Source organism: Carlito syrichta, unplaced genomic scaffold, assembly GCF_000164805.1.
Source record: "Carlito syrichta isolate Samal-C Ts95f unplaced genomic scaffold, Tarsius_syrichta-2.0.1 Scaffold303353, whole genome shotgun sequence".
In the NCBI taxonomy this organism is placed as follows: domain Eukaryota; kingdom Metazoa; phylum Chordata; class Mammalia; order Primates; family Tarsiidae; genus Carlito; species Carlito syrichta.
The window spans coordinates 167,078-179,637 of record NW_007247449.1 but is presented as its reverse complement, the minus strand read 5'-3'; the positions used below and the strand labels follow the sequence as shown (position 1 = coordinate 179,637).

Here is a 12,560-nt window from a genome sequence, read left to right as displayed (position 1 = left end):
TTTCTCTTTTCATGGTTCTAAGCATGTTTCTTTTCCTTCCAGTGGCCAGAGGACAAGTTTAAATTTCTTATTTCCTCTAGGGAGTCGGGAGAGAGGCATCAGGCACCAAATACAGGAAATCATGTGGAGAGGATCTCTCATTTATTACAACCCCCATATCGCTTCCCTTCCCCCAGTCCCTGTCCCCACCCCCAGGGTCACCCGGCTGGCTTTTTCCTGCAGCAGAGAACAGAAGGCAGTTCACCTCTGCTCCCTGCAGTCTGGAAGCCTGTGAGAGCCCCAGCATCCAAAGACTGGTCTTGTGAAATCCCACCTTTTTCTGGCTGTGTGATTGAATGGGGCATCCTTAAGTTTCACCTCACCTAAGAAATATTTGGAGAAGATCTTCAGTAAGAGGTTAAATTTCAAGAGTTTGCAAATCTCAGAGGAGAAAGGTAGGTACCTGTATTGTTCTGCTCTATCTTGTTAAATGTGAATTAAACTGTTCTGGAGTAGATGTGTATGTCCCTGTGTCATTTCTAGAGCATAGGCATGTTCTCAACCTGTGTCTTGTGGAGATTTACTGGTTTAAAAGACTGTGAGAAAAAATAGTGAAAGGGAATATGGCATTTGGATTTTTGGAATGTGTGTATCTTTGGATAAAGAATGCTCACTCACATAGCATACAGACCATGACAATGATTCTTATTGTCTTTGGAGTGCAAGTCTCATTAGAAGCTATATATTTTTAAGCTTCTGTATAAAGGGGAAAAGTTTACCAATAGCCTTTTCTTTTCAATCATGTAGACTCCTACCATGATTTCTGTTTTATTCCTTTCTGGTATTTTTAAAGATGTACTAGAGTCCGACAGAGGATTTTTTTCCTAACAGAAATGGAAACAGGTGTTTCTAGTTTAGGGTTCCCAGGCATGATAGGTAAAAAAGGAACAAACACTTTGTTCAGGGATCTGGAGAACTTCCATGTTATTTTCTAGAACTTGTGATGAAAAGTTGTTTTTCCTGAAGTTTCCTGAAATTCAATATAAGTTGTGACAATGAATATCAAGTGATGGCTGAGGAGGCTGATTTTATTTATTCTGTTGTGGTAATCGTCTGTAGGGATGGTGCTCACTTCTTAGCTGGCTGCTCTTGTTGGTCACTGTTAGGGTTCAAGTTGATGTGTTAACTGAGACCTAGAGAGGAGTCAAGTCTTATTCAAATAACACTACATATTCCTGTGGATTCTGTTTTTGTCCTGTTTTTCATTTAGTCTTCACAACCAGCCTTTCCTTTAAGAGAAATAGTGTATATGAACTTCATAGAATATCAACCAACTTTGATAAATGTTCTATTTATTGAACATTCACTATTCTTCCCTGGCTCATTTATTCAGATGCTCATAATTTCCTACCACTTATGTATTTTGCCTCAGTACAGAGTCCCTCCATTCTATCTTCCATATCCTACTGTAAGACTCTTGGGAAAATACAATTCTGATAACACCAGTCTCAGCGAGATAGTTCTATTGCACTCTGTTGCTTATAGCTTGCTACCTACAGTGTAATCTGGGGACCAGATACATCAGGCATCACTTGGGATGACCACTTGGGAACAAATTCTCCATCCTCTCCCCAGAATGATTGAATCTGCATTTTAATCAGGTCCCTGGGAAGTTCACAAGAACTAAATTCACATAGAGCTTGGGAAGCACTGACTTTAGAAGGGTAGACAAGACTTTCAAGGTCCATCCTGCCAGCCTCATCCTCTCACCACCTGACTGTAGTGAATACTTTCCATTTCCCCAATACGTGAGCACTCTCATGCCTACCTTCTCCTATGTGTGTTGTTCTTCCTGCCCAAGAAGCCTCCATTCATCTTCACCAACCAAGTACTCATTGCAGCCTGATTTGTACTCCTCTATTCCCCTTCATCCAGTCTACCTCCTATTAAGTGACCTCAAGTCTGTGATTTTCATGGCACTTGGTAGAATGTTTTTGTCACAGCCTTCAGTAACATTAAATGATGGCTGTTATATTTGTTTTCTCCCTTGAGAAGCTATCGGTCTCTTATTTCTGAATCCATAGTACTTAACACAATGTCTGATACATATCTTGTTCTCAATTGATGTTTGTTTAAAGAGTGAATGAATGTATACATTGTCTGAAGAATCCAAATTATCAGATTGAAATCTATAGTTTGAATTTTTTCAAGAAACTGTCAATCTCTATAACAATTTTCCACACTCTTTTTTCCTGAGATGTTGCTGGTTTCCTTTATTCACCAAATATTTTGAGTACCTACTATATGCCAAGCCTTTTAGAATCTATTACTCGATATCTCTGTGGATAGTCTCTTTCATGAGGTGTTTCCCTGTCAGTCCCTCTCATTCTCCACCACAATTAGCCTACTGAACATCTTTCACATAGTAGGCAGTGTGTTATAGATATGATGGCAATCAATACAGATGAGAGTCCCGCCTCCATGCAATTCTCATGTAGGGGACTTACATTTTGTCATCCTCTATGCTGCTTGTCCTTACAGAAGCATTAAAGAAAACTAGAACAAGCCTGATCCCTAATAAATGTTAGCACATCCCTAATAAATGTTGGTAATAAATCCCTAATAAATATTGGCACATCCAAGTAAAGGCATCGAGAGCTTGAAGGCAGTGTGGTTCAGTAGAAGGAAAGCTGAACTATTCTTTGGTGTACAAATTTAGTCCCTGCACCTGCAACTCTTTTGCCATGTGACCTTGCATGGGTCCACAACCTTTCTCTGACCCTTGATTTTCTCAAGTGGTGAACAAGACAAAGAGCTCCAGGGGAAAAAGACCCTAGCTTCATAAAGCACACAGAGAAGATCATACCCAGGGAACCTGTGCACTCACGTTGTCTCATGCTACATGGTAATTTGAAAGGCTGTGTTCTATAGTTCTCTCAGTCAAACTGGCAAAGAGATCTTAAGGGAGACATTCCATTTCTATGCCCATGGACTTGACCATAGACATTAGCATTGTCCTTTGGTACTTTCCCAAGAGCAGAATGTGGCCCTGGGAGGGAGCAGTGCCCTGAAACTTAGAGGACCCCACTAAGTATGAGTTGGTTTGAAACAGGTCAGCTGAGGAAGGAGGAAGGGCCATCCTTACACAGTCTCTGCTTTGGAAAAGTAGCCAGGAGAAGGGAAGAAAGTAATTCTACCACGAGTGCAGGAAAAGTCTAGAAGCTGGTAGACATATAACCAGTTCCTTGCGTTGACCCGCGCTGTGGCACAGCTACAAGGACATACATCTAGGATTTTCCTTTTTTTTTTTTGTCTCAAGACTTATGTCCTAGTCAGATTTCACCTAGAATCAAACGTTGGGGCAGGACATAGAATCATTTGACCCCAGGCTTTGCACTCTATAGAATTCATGGGCAGTTGGAGAAAACAAATACTTCCTGTTTGTTCTCCAGACACAACCACCAGAATTAGGCTGAAGCAAACCACTTAGACTCTCATGTGATCACTCCTTCTCTCTTCAAGCCTTCTTCTCTTGCTCCCTCATTGTCCAAAGTTTCCAAGTGAGATATCTCCTGGGCCTCCAGAATTTTGTTGTGTTTTCCTGCTGCTTCTTCTTCTCTCTGCCCCCTTACTTTCTGCATGTCCACCTTGTTTACAGATGCCTTTTGGCAGCTGAGTGTTTTTTGTTGTTCACTTCCAAACTGCTCAAATTCACATTAATCTCTACCAATAAGCACAAATTGTAACAGCAAATCGGTGTTAGTAGGCATGGGAGGTTTCTAGTGGTCTACCATGGCTCTCAGACTATAGACGAGATCAGCCTTGACTATATCTGGTTCAACATTTCTTTTTTAATCAGAGACATGTAGTGGTCTAGAAAGAGGCAGACTTCATTTTTAGTCCCCTACCTTGAACAAGTGATTGTATCTTGTCAAGTCTTAGTTTTGTTTCTGAAAATGTGTGCTGATATTTATCACACAAAGTTTTAAGAAGATTAATTAGCTAAAGTGCATAATACATTATTTCAAAAAATTCACCAGCTTTTAAAAAAGGAGGCAGGCCAAAGAACAGAAGTAAGAAGTAAGTCTTGTAGCACAGGAAGGCTGCCTTCAGATATTTCAGGGTTGCTCAGTGTGGGAAAAAAAGAAAGTCATCAGAGGATCAATAAATGGAAATTATAGGGTAACACATTTCAGCTCAATGTGCGGAAGGATTTACCTACCATCAGAATGGTCTAAAAATGGGTGAGCTGCCTTGTGGCGTGGTGAACGCCCTGTCCCAGGCAGTGTTCCAGCACCCTGGAAGATTGACCAGTGGCTGGGGTGTTCCCAAAGGGATGCCCACACTGGGTGGAGTCCGGGTGATGACCTCTAAGTTTCTTTCCTGCTCAAAGGTATCAAGAGTCTCATGATGTCAGTGTCACCAGATGAAGCTCTGCAAAATATTCATCATGCTAAAGTGACAATGGCTGACTTTACTAACTAGCCCTACCTATCTGCTGCAATAAGTTTAAAATAGGGGCTTTGCAACAATAGAGTAGGTTGGACTTCCAGGAAAGAGCAAAAAAGAAATGGGAACAATGAGGAGGGAAAAGTTCACTCCAAACCGCTCTTCTTGGGTTACTCTTTAACTAGATTGTGGGCTCCTTCTTGTGCTGCAAACACATTCCTATCTGATGGAAAATTGCCACATTATGGTACACTTTCAACCAAAGTAGAGTCAGGCAAATAACTACAAGACTCAGAGCTCCTCGCACCCCCCCACCACCAATTTCTTCTTTTTCTAGAAAACAGAAACATGACTCTATGGCTATGGGTTTTTAGCCACTCAGAAATTTAATTTTAAAAAGTGAAAAAGAGATGATTCTACCATCTTCTAAATTGCAAGAGCTAAGAGTGAGATATTTGACTTTTAGGGAGAAAAGAAAGCTGACTGAAGCTGTCCATCTGCTCTGAGTCAAGTTCATTGGCCACTGCCTTCAACCCACCTTCCCTTTCCTGCTAAATGAGCCAAATTAACAGCAGCCTCTCTGCCAGCCAAAGGCCAGGAGACTTTTAGAGAAGTGGAAATTTAGCTTAGGTGGGCCTGTACACATTGTCCTCCACTCCAGTCTGCCCTGAGGTTTTCTATTCATACTTCCCCCTTTGTGAACTGGAGAGAACTGATGGGTTTTGTTTTGGGGACCATCCCGTATTTCTGAAGGTGCTGGGGAGGCATCTCAGCATGATTTTGCTTTCCTCAATTTTCTTTGGGATCCTGGGGGCGGAAAGGCAGCAATGAGTATCAAAATGCTACATTTTGTCAAACTGAAATGAAACCGCGATCTATTTTATTCTCAAGGTTTACCTAAACTTGCTTTCTTAAAAAAAAAACAATAAAAAAAATTCCTTTGAAATCTAATCAACTGTGCGGGGCAAAATCATAGAAAACCTTTCAGACAAGTGTGTTTATTTTTAGATGCACATCAGCCTACCAAACATAGCAAAGCAACTGTCTAATGTCCAGTGCATGGCCCTGGGAATTTCCTCTAACAAGCTTGCGTTTCCACCCATTGTTATAGCACAAAGGGCAGAAGAAGGCCTGAGTGGAGGCTCATGGCAACCCCGCCTAGAATGAAACCTGGAACCTGTGATCGCCTCGGTGTATGTGGTCCTGCAGGCTGGGGTCAAGATGGAGGTTACCTTCCAGCTCTTGGCAGATGCAAATGAGTCGTTGTGTATGGTTATTTCATCTAAAAATAGCCCAGAGACCAGTGATGGCACTTCAAAAGTAAAGGCTTGACTTTCTATTTGTAGTCAACAATCTAACCCTCATTCATGTGCTGTGAAGTAGATCCTCATCTTTATGCCTGAGACAGAAATGCCATTCAAAGATCTGGGTTGAATTGTAATTAATAAAGTAGCCTTAAGCATATTTCAGTAAAAAAAAAAAAAAATGCACATACACACGGCCTAAACACACACACATGTGGGTACACACACATGTGCATACACACACAACACACACATACACACACAAGAGAGTATCAGATACACAAATCTCCCAACACTTTGCTATTATCCTAGTCCAGTTTCTGATCCTTGACTTATTCATCTACAATATGGTTATAACAGATCTCACCTCCTACTAGTTTGGGTAAAAATAAAGTACAATATTACAAACAATCTGACCTAAACTAGACTTTTGGCTTAAGGTTTTGCATTTGGGCCTTAGATGCCTTGAGTTCCTTGTAAGAAATGACTGTACAAATATTTACTGTCAAGTCTCCAGAGATTTTTTTTTCCTACTGTAGATATTGAAGCCCAATGTGTTACCTCATTAGCACACTTTACTAGCAGAACTTTTCATGCCTTTGTCAAGCTATACCCACTCCCGGGGAAGGACACTGCATTATTCCTTAAAGTTGCAATGCTCAGGGTTGTGTCTGGGGGTCTCTGTGGAAGACAAAGAGGTGGGCCTCAAGTCTGCACACAGCCGTCCACACCCACTCTGCTCTATGTTGGGTCTGTGATCTGCATTCCAAAGCCTCATCTCCATCCGCTGCACAAACAAAGGCCTAAGGAGCAGGGAAGACCTGCACGTACAAATGCTGGCCCTGTGCAGAGACAGGACGGTTGGGCTCTGCCAGCAGGTGGATGTCCAGGCCCCCTCTAAGTCACAGATGCAGGAAAATGTTTTTCAGCCCTGTGGTGAGAATGCAAGAATGGTAGTAAAAATGCCTTTGTGAGTTGTTTTGTTTGCAAGTGTTTATTATCAGGCACCCCTCAGGGGTTCACAGGGCAAGTTTCGTATGTCCGAAGTGGGGCCTGGGAATTTCCTTCCACAAAGCCTGTGCTTCCTCTCTTTGTTACTCCTCTGAGAACAAGTTGAAGCCTTACTAGAGATTCCTTACTTAACCCTTTCTCTTGTCTACAGCTTCTTTGTTTACCTCACAGAAATGTCATACTGCCAGCCATCTAGGGAGCAAAAAGATTTTGGGATTTCGGTTGTGTGTATGCACCTACAGGTGTGCATGTATGTGTGCATATGTATCCATGTGCATGTGTGTGATGTGCATGTGTGTTGATGGAGAGGAAATTGGCAAAACATACATCTTACTTCAGTTTAAAAGCTTTTCATTCAGTGCCATAACATGCACCCAATCATTTACCAAATAAATGGTAAATGATTTTCTTTACCATCGTATGAATTCCTACTAAAAATGCTGACTCAATTTCAGTTCCTTGTGCCCAGAGCAGGGCCCTTCTAGAATTATAGTTGCTTTTCACTTTTGGAGTCTACTTATTGGTTAAAACTGGGACAGAGGTGTTGAAAGATCTTTCAATCAACTGAGAATTATTTACTGAACATATTCTACGTGCCAGAACTCTACTAGGCACTGAGGAAAAGCAGAAGTTTTACCTGCAGGAAAATTCAGGAGCATGTGATATGTTTATACATATATTCAGACACACTCATGCACTGCAGGTGGGAGTGCAAAGAAGCTGGATAATTGTACAGTTTCAGGACAGGAAAGATTAGAAGAGGGACATGAACCCTACCCAGCCTGAGGCTCTTCCATTACCCCTGGAGACATCTTCATGGTCCTTAAATCTCCAAGCACCAGCACAGCCAAGTGTGTACACCACACACATACACACGCACACGCAAACACACACACCTGGATCTCAGGAGACAGCTTTGCCTTTCAGAGAAAATAACTCCCTTGACTTTCTCATCACCAGCTCCATGCCAGGATCAGCTTCAACACCCAACTCTTTGCCCTCCTCTCCTGTCCCAAGGAAAGAGGGGCCCTCCCTGCATCCAGAGCTCAACTCTTGGGATCCCTCATGGCGTCACTAGGCCTCCCTATTATTGGCTCTTTTCCATTGTCATTTACTCATGCTTAGGCTCTTTTTACCTTAAGACAGTAGAGGCAACAGCTTCTCCCACCTCTTGTTCTCCTCACTCCTCTCCCATCTTCTTTTGCCTTCACCACAAAATTCTTGGCAAAATTTGTGGATATTCATGTCTTCACACCCTCAACCATTCACTTGGTTCTGTCTGCCCTTAGTGAATACTCTTCCCAGGGTTCTCTATAACTTCTATATCTTCCAATCCATCTCACTTCATGGTCAACACTGTTGACTGCACCTCATCTATTCTTGTTCCTCTACCTCCTGAGACACTACAAGCTTCTGGCTTTCCTCCTACCCTATGGGCTGCTACTTCTCAATTTTTTGTAGGTTCCTTTCCCTCTTCTGTTCCCTCAACTTCCCAAAGGCCATGACCGGGGCTACCTTTTCCTCTCCATCCATTGTCTCCTGGCTGTGGTTCTTCCTTCTGCCAAGAGTTCTCTTTCATCCTTTCTCTGATAAGTACACTACCCTCCAAAGTCCATGTTAAATGCCACCAGGTTGCTTACTTTTTACATGTCTCCCCATCCCTGTGTGAACTGACCCTTCTTCTAGGTGTTTTGCAGCACGTACCCAAGCCTCCTCAGTGTCTTTCATATTTGCATCCTCAGTAATTGTTCACATGAACTTCTCTCCTAGGGCATAAGGATGGCATCTTATTCATCTTTCTATCTCTAGCCCCTAGCACAGTACCTGGCACACTAGGTTTTTAATAAATGTTTGGTAAAAAGTTAGGAATGCAAAAGTGTCATTTAACAAATGACTAATCCTTGAGCTGAAATAACAGCCTGTCCTGTTTCAGGATGGATGTATTAATACATTTTAATATAATTTTCAAAATTTTAAACAACTCATGTTTAGACTATGAACAAATTTTCACCTTTTCTTAAAAACAAATCAGAATTCCTATTTGATTTTTCAATCCCTGTTTAAAAGCAGGAATGGATACAATTGAAACTTTGACTTCATGTTGCATTTAAATCTCCATTCAAGGAGAATTTCTGAATGTGTCATGAATGACACTGGATATTCAAGCACCTGAAGCGGGGTTGCCATGGTGTAGCAAAAGTAAAATTTTGTCAGCTGGGCACAGTGGCTCACGCCTATAATCCTAGGACTTTGGGAGGCTGAGGTGAGAGGATTGTCTGAACTCACAGGTTCGAGACCAGCTTGGGCAATTTTGCGAGATCTCATCTCTACAATAAATCAAAAAACTAGCTGGGCATGGTGGGACATGCCCATAGTTCCAGCTACTTGAAAGGCTGAGGCAGAGTGAATACCTGAGCACAGCAGATCAAGGTTGAAGTGGCTGTGAGCTTGCCATTGCATTCCAGCCTGGACGACAGAGTGAGATTCCAACTCAAAAAAAATACAAGTTTTGTCAAGGTCGTCACTTCACCATGGATGCTGGTGTTGCATACATTTTCCATAGCTGCACCTGCAGAATTTGTCTTCCTTTCTTTCAAAACCACAGAGATTGATCTGTCGAGTTGTTGAAAAAGAACCTTGGTGACCATGGAGAGTCTGATTATTGAGGCAGTACAGAGTCCACCCCCTTTCTGTCCCAGGTGTATGTAGGGCAAGGATGTGTCTTAGAGGAAAAGGCCAGAAGTTCATTCAATTCCACATGGCCGGTGGTATGTTACATCCTATATTGGACTATGAAGAGAAACTATGTGCACTACTATTTATTTTGAAAAATCTCACCCATTTAAAATCTCTATCTTGTGTTTTTAAAATAATGGATATAAATATATTAGGATAAGAGATCTGTAAGTACCACATAAGATACTTGTGGTTTTTCCAAGTGTGGACTAGACACCAACAGTAGATGAATCGGCTGGAGCTCTGGTGAAAATGAAAATTCCCAGACTCTACCTGGACCTGTGTATGTAGGTAGGTGGGGATGGGGACAGGAATGGAGCAGCGCTGTAGAATTCACCCTTTTCAACCAGCACCTTAGAAGTACTTCCAAAGTTTGATGCACTTTTAGTCAGGCATAAAAATCAACATTTGGGGCCAGGCACGGTGGTTCATGCCTTTAATCCCAATACTTTGGTAATGACCAGCCTGGGCAATATAGCAAAAAAGGAAAAAAAGAAAATTAGCCAGGTCTGGTGGCATGTGCCTGTTGCCCCAGCCACTCGGAAAGTTGAGCCAGAAGGATCGTCTGAGCCTAGGAGATCAAGACTGCAGTGAGCTGTGATCATGCCACTGCACTCTGGGCTGGGCAACAGAGTGAGACCCTGTCTCAAAACAATGCAAAACATAACAATGTTTATAAAATATCTACCAGTTTTGTTTAGAAAAGCGTTTAAGTTGGTGGCATAGGGATCCCTTCCTGCATTTCTCTGGGTGGGTTCATGATTTTGCTGTGTAGGCTTGTATTTGCAGAGATGTTCTTCTTGTTGAATTTTCAACCCTTGTCTGGGCTACACGTTTGGAAGATAATTCTATATTCCTTTGTGCCATCCTTTCCACCATCGTGTGCCTAATCTTTCATTCATCTATGTCTAGGTAGCTTATCTTGAAGCACGATATAATAAAGTGGCAACAGCTGGGTTTGAGATTCAGCTTCTCCCTCATATTCTTTAATTTGTTTGACTTTCAGTCTATGTAGTTTTAAGAGAGGCTTGGCAAGTTGTTTAACCTTTCTGAGCCTCCCTCTCCACAGGGGGAGTAGCTAACTAGTCCATCGAGTGTTGTGGAAATTAAACGACAGTGCAAATAAAGGTTTGGTTTTTTTTTTTTTTTTTAAACACTCAGCACAGACCCTGTGATGGAGTTGGTTCTCAACCAAATATAGCAATTGATAATAGCAATAGTATCATTACCACCACAACACTAAACTTGCTGTAAGAAATATATCATCCATGAGTTTTTCAGCATCAAGATAGTATTCTGCACAAAGTAGGTGCTCGGAAACATTTGCCCAGTGAGTGAATTCATTAGTAAAAAGAATAGGATTCTTTTTTTTTTCTTTTCTGAGTTGGAATCTCACTCCGTCGCCCAGACTGGAGTGCAGTGGCCAACCTGCTGGGCTCCAGCGATCCTTCCGCCTCAGCCTTCCAAGCAGCTGGAACTACAGGTACGCGCTACCACACCCGGCTAATTTTTGATTTATTGTAGAGATGAGGTCTCACCAAGTTGCCCAGGTGGGTCTCGAATCCGCGGGCTCAGGCAATCCACTCACCCTGGCCTCCCAAAGCGCTGGGATTACAGGCTGAGCCACCGAGCCCGGCCTAGGATTCTTAATATATAAATATGTAACTAAAATGCTAATATAATCCAACCAATAACTTGAAATCGAACATGGGCTGATCTTGATAAAACTTAATAACTCTCTTCAAACTTAACCATTTTCTCACACATCAACTGTAAGTTCTCCTTACCTACTTTATCAGGTAATTCTACCTATTATTTGTATGTTTAAATTTCATATCTAATGTAAATTACTAAATCCAGGGCCCTTTTTCTCCTTTTACTTGAGATCCACCTTTAGTGAATAATTTCATGTGATGCTTTTCAGGTACTCGTGGGCTTTATTTATTATAATGTCTTTTTCTTCACAAACAAGACTGCTAATCAAGAAATTGACTTACGCCTATGTCCTATTTACTAATATGCTCTAGTTCCATTTTTAACTTCAATAACTAAACCAAGTCACAATTTCTTCTATACATGTACATAAACACGCGCACGCACATACACACACACACACACACACACACACACACACACACACACATCCTAATGGTTATGAACATGGGATCTTAGTTGTAGACTTGTAGAGTGTAAAATCAAAGAAAGAGAAGGAAAAAGAAATACTAGTAGTCTAGAGAAGAAATAAACAAACTTAGAGAAAGAAAGGGAAAGAAAGAAGAGAAAAAGAGAGACTATGAATAAAAAAAAGTGTCCCATGAGAAAGCTTTCAATGACAGAAGCATCTTAGAATCTTCTAGTCCTTTTCTTGCTAGTATTGAGGGCTTAATCGTCACCAGGCCCTGCTCTAAACATTTGATATGAATTAATTTAATATGAAAAAATTGCACCACTATCTCCATTTTACAGATGCAAAAACTGAGGATCAGAGAGTTTAAATAACTTACCCAAATTTACATAGCTAGCAAGTGGTAGAACTAGGACTTTAACTTCACAGTTTGGTAACACAGCCCATGCTGGTAACCTCTTATAGCATCTCCAATAATATACAGCATCAGGAATTCATTCATAAAAAACACTGATTGAGCAACTGCCTATTTTGTGTCACACACTGCTAGGTACTATGCTCACAACAGCAGACAAACCAGGCCCTGTCCTGGGTGAGGGGTGTGAGGTAGGGGTATCACAGGACAGTGGAGGAGCCCACAAATAGACTATTATAATGCAGGTCAGTAAGTGCTTTGACAGAGGGAAAGTGAGAAGCAAGGTACACACACAACTAGAGGGAATCAGAGGAGGCTTCTTGCAGGAAATGACTTTGAGCTGGGCCTTGAAGGGCAGTGGGAGTTAGTTACCTGACAGGGAGAAAGGAAGTGGTTTCATCAGGGTCCTAGAGAACATATCAGAGGTTTTAGTGCCTGTAGGGCAGCAAGGGTGTTCAGAAAGATGAGAGTAAGATGAGAAAAAAGGAGTAATTAGATTGACTGTCGTACCTAACCATTTCACAGTGTATACATATAGCAA

At 41.6% G+C, this 12,560-nt stretch overlaps 1 protein-coding gene across 1 annotated transcript in view; it reads left to right on the top strand.

Annotated features, from left to right (window-relative positions):
• The first annotated feature begins 223 nt into the window (after positions 1–223).
• Positions 224–12,560, top strand: part of ADGRF5 (adhesion G protein-coupled receptor F5) — a 99,756-nt gene continuing 87,419 nt past the window's right edge. The window contains exon 1 of the mRNA XM_008058461.2: positions 224–434. The gene's annotated coding sequence lies outside the window, so the exon portion shown is untranslated. The remainder of the gene's footprint in view (positions 435–12,560) is intronic.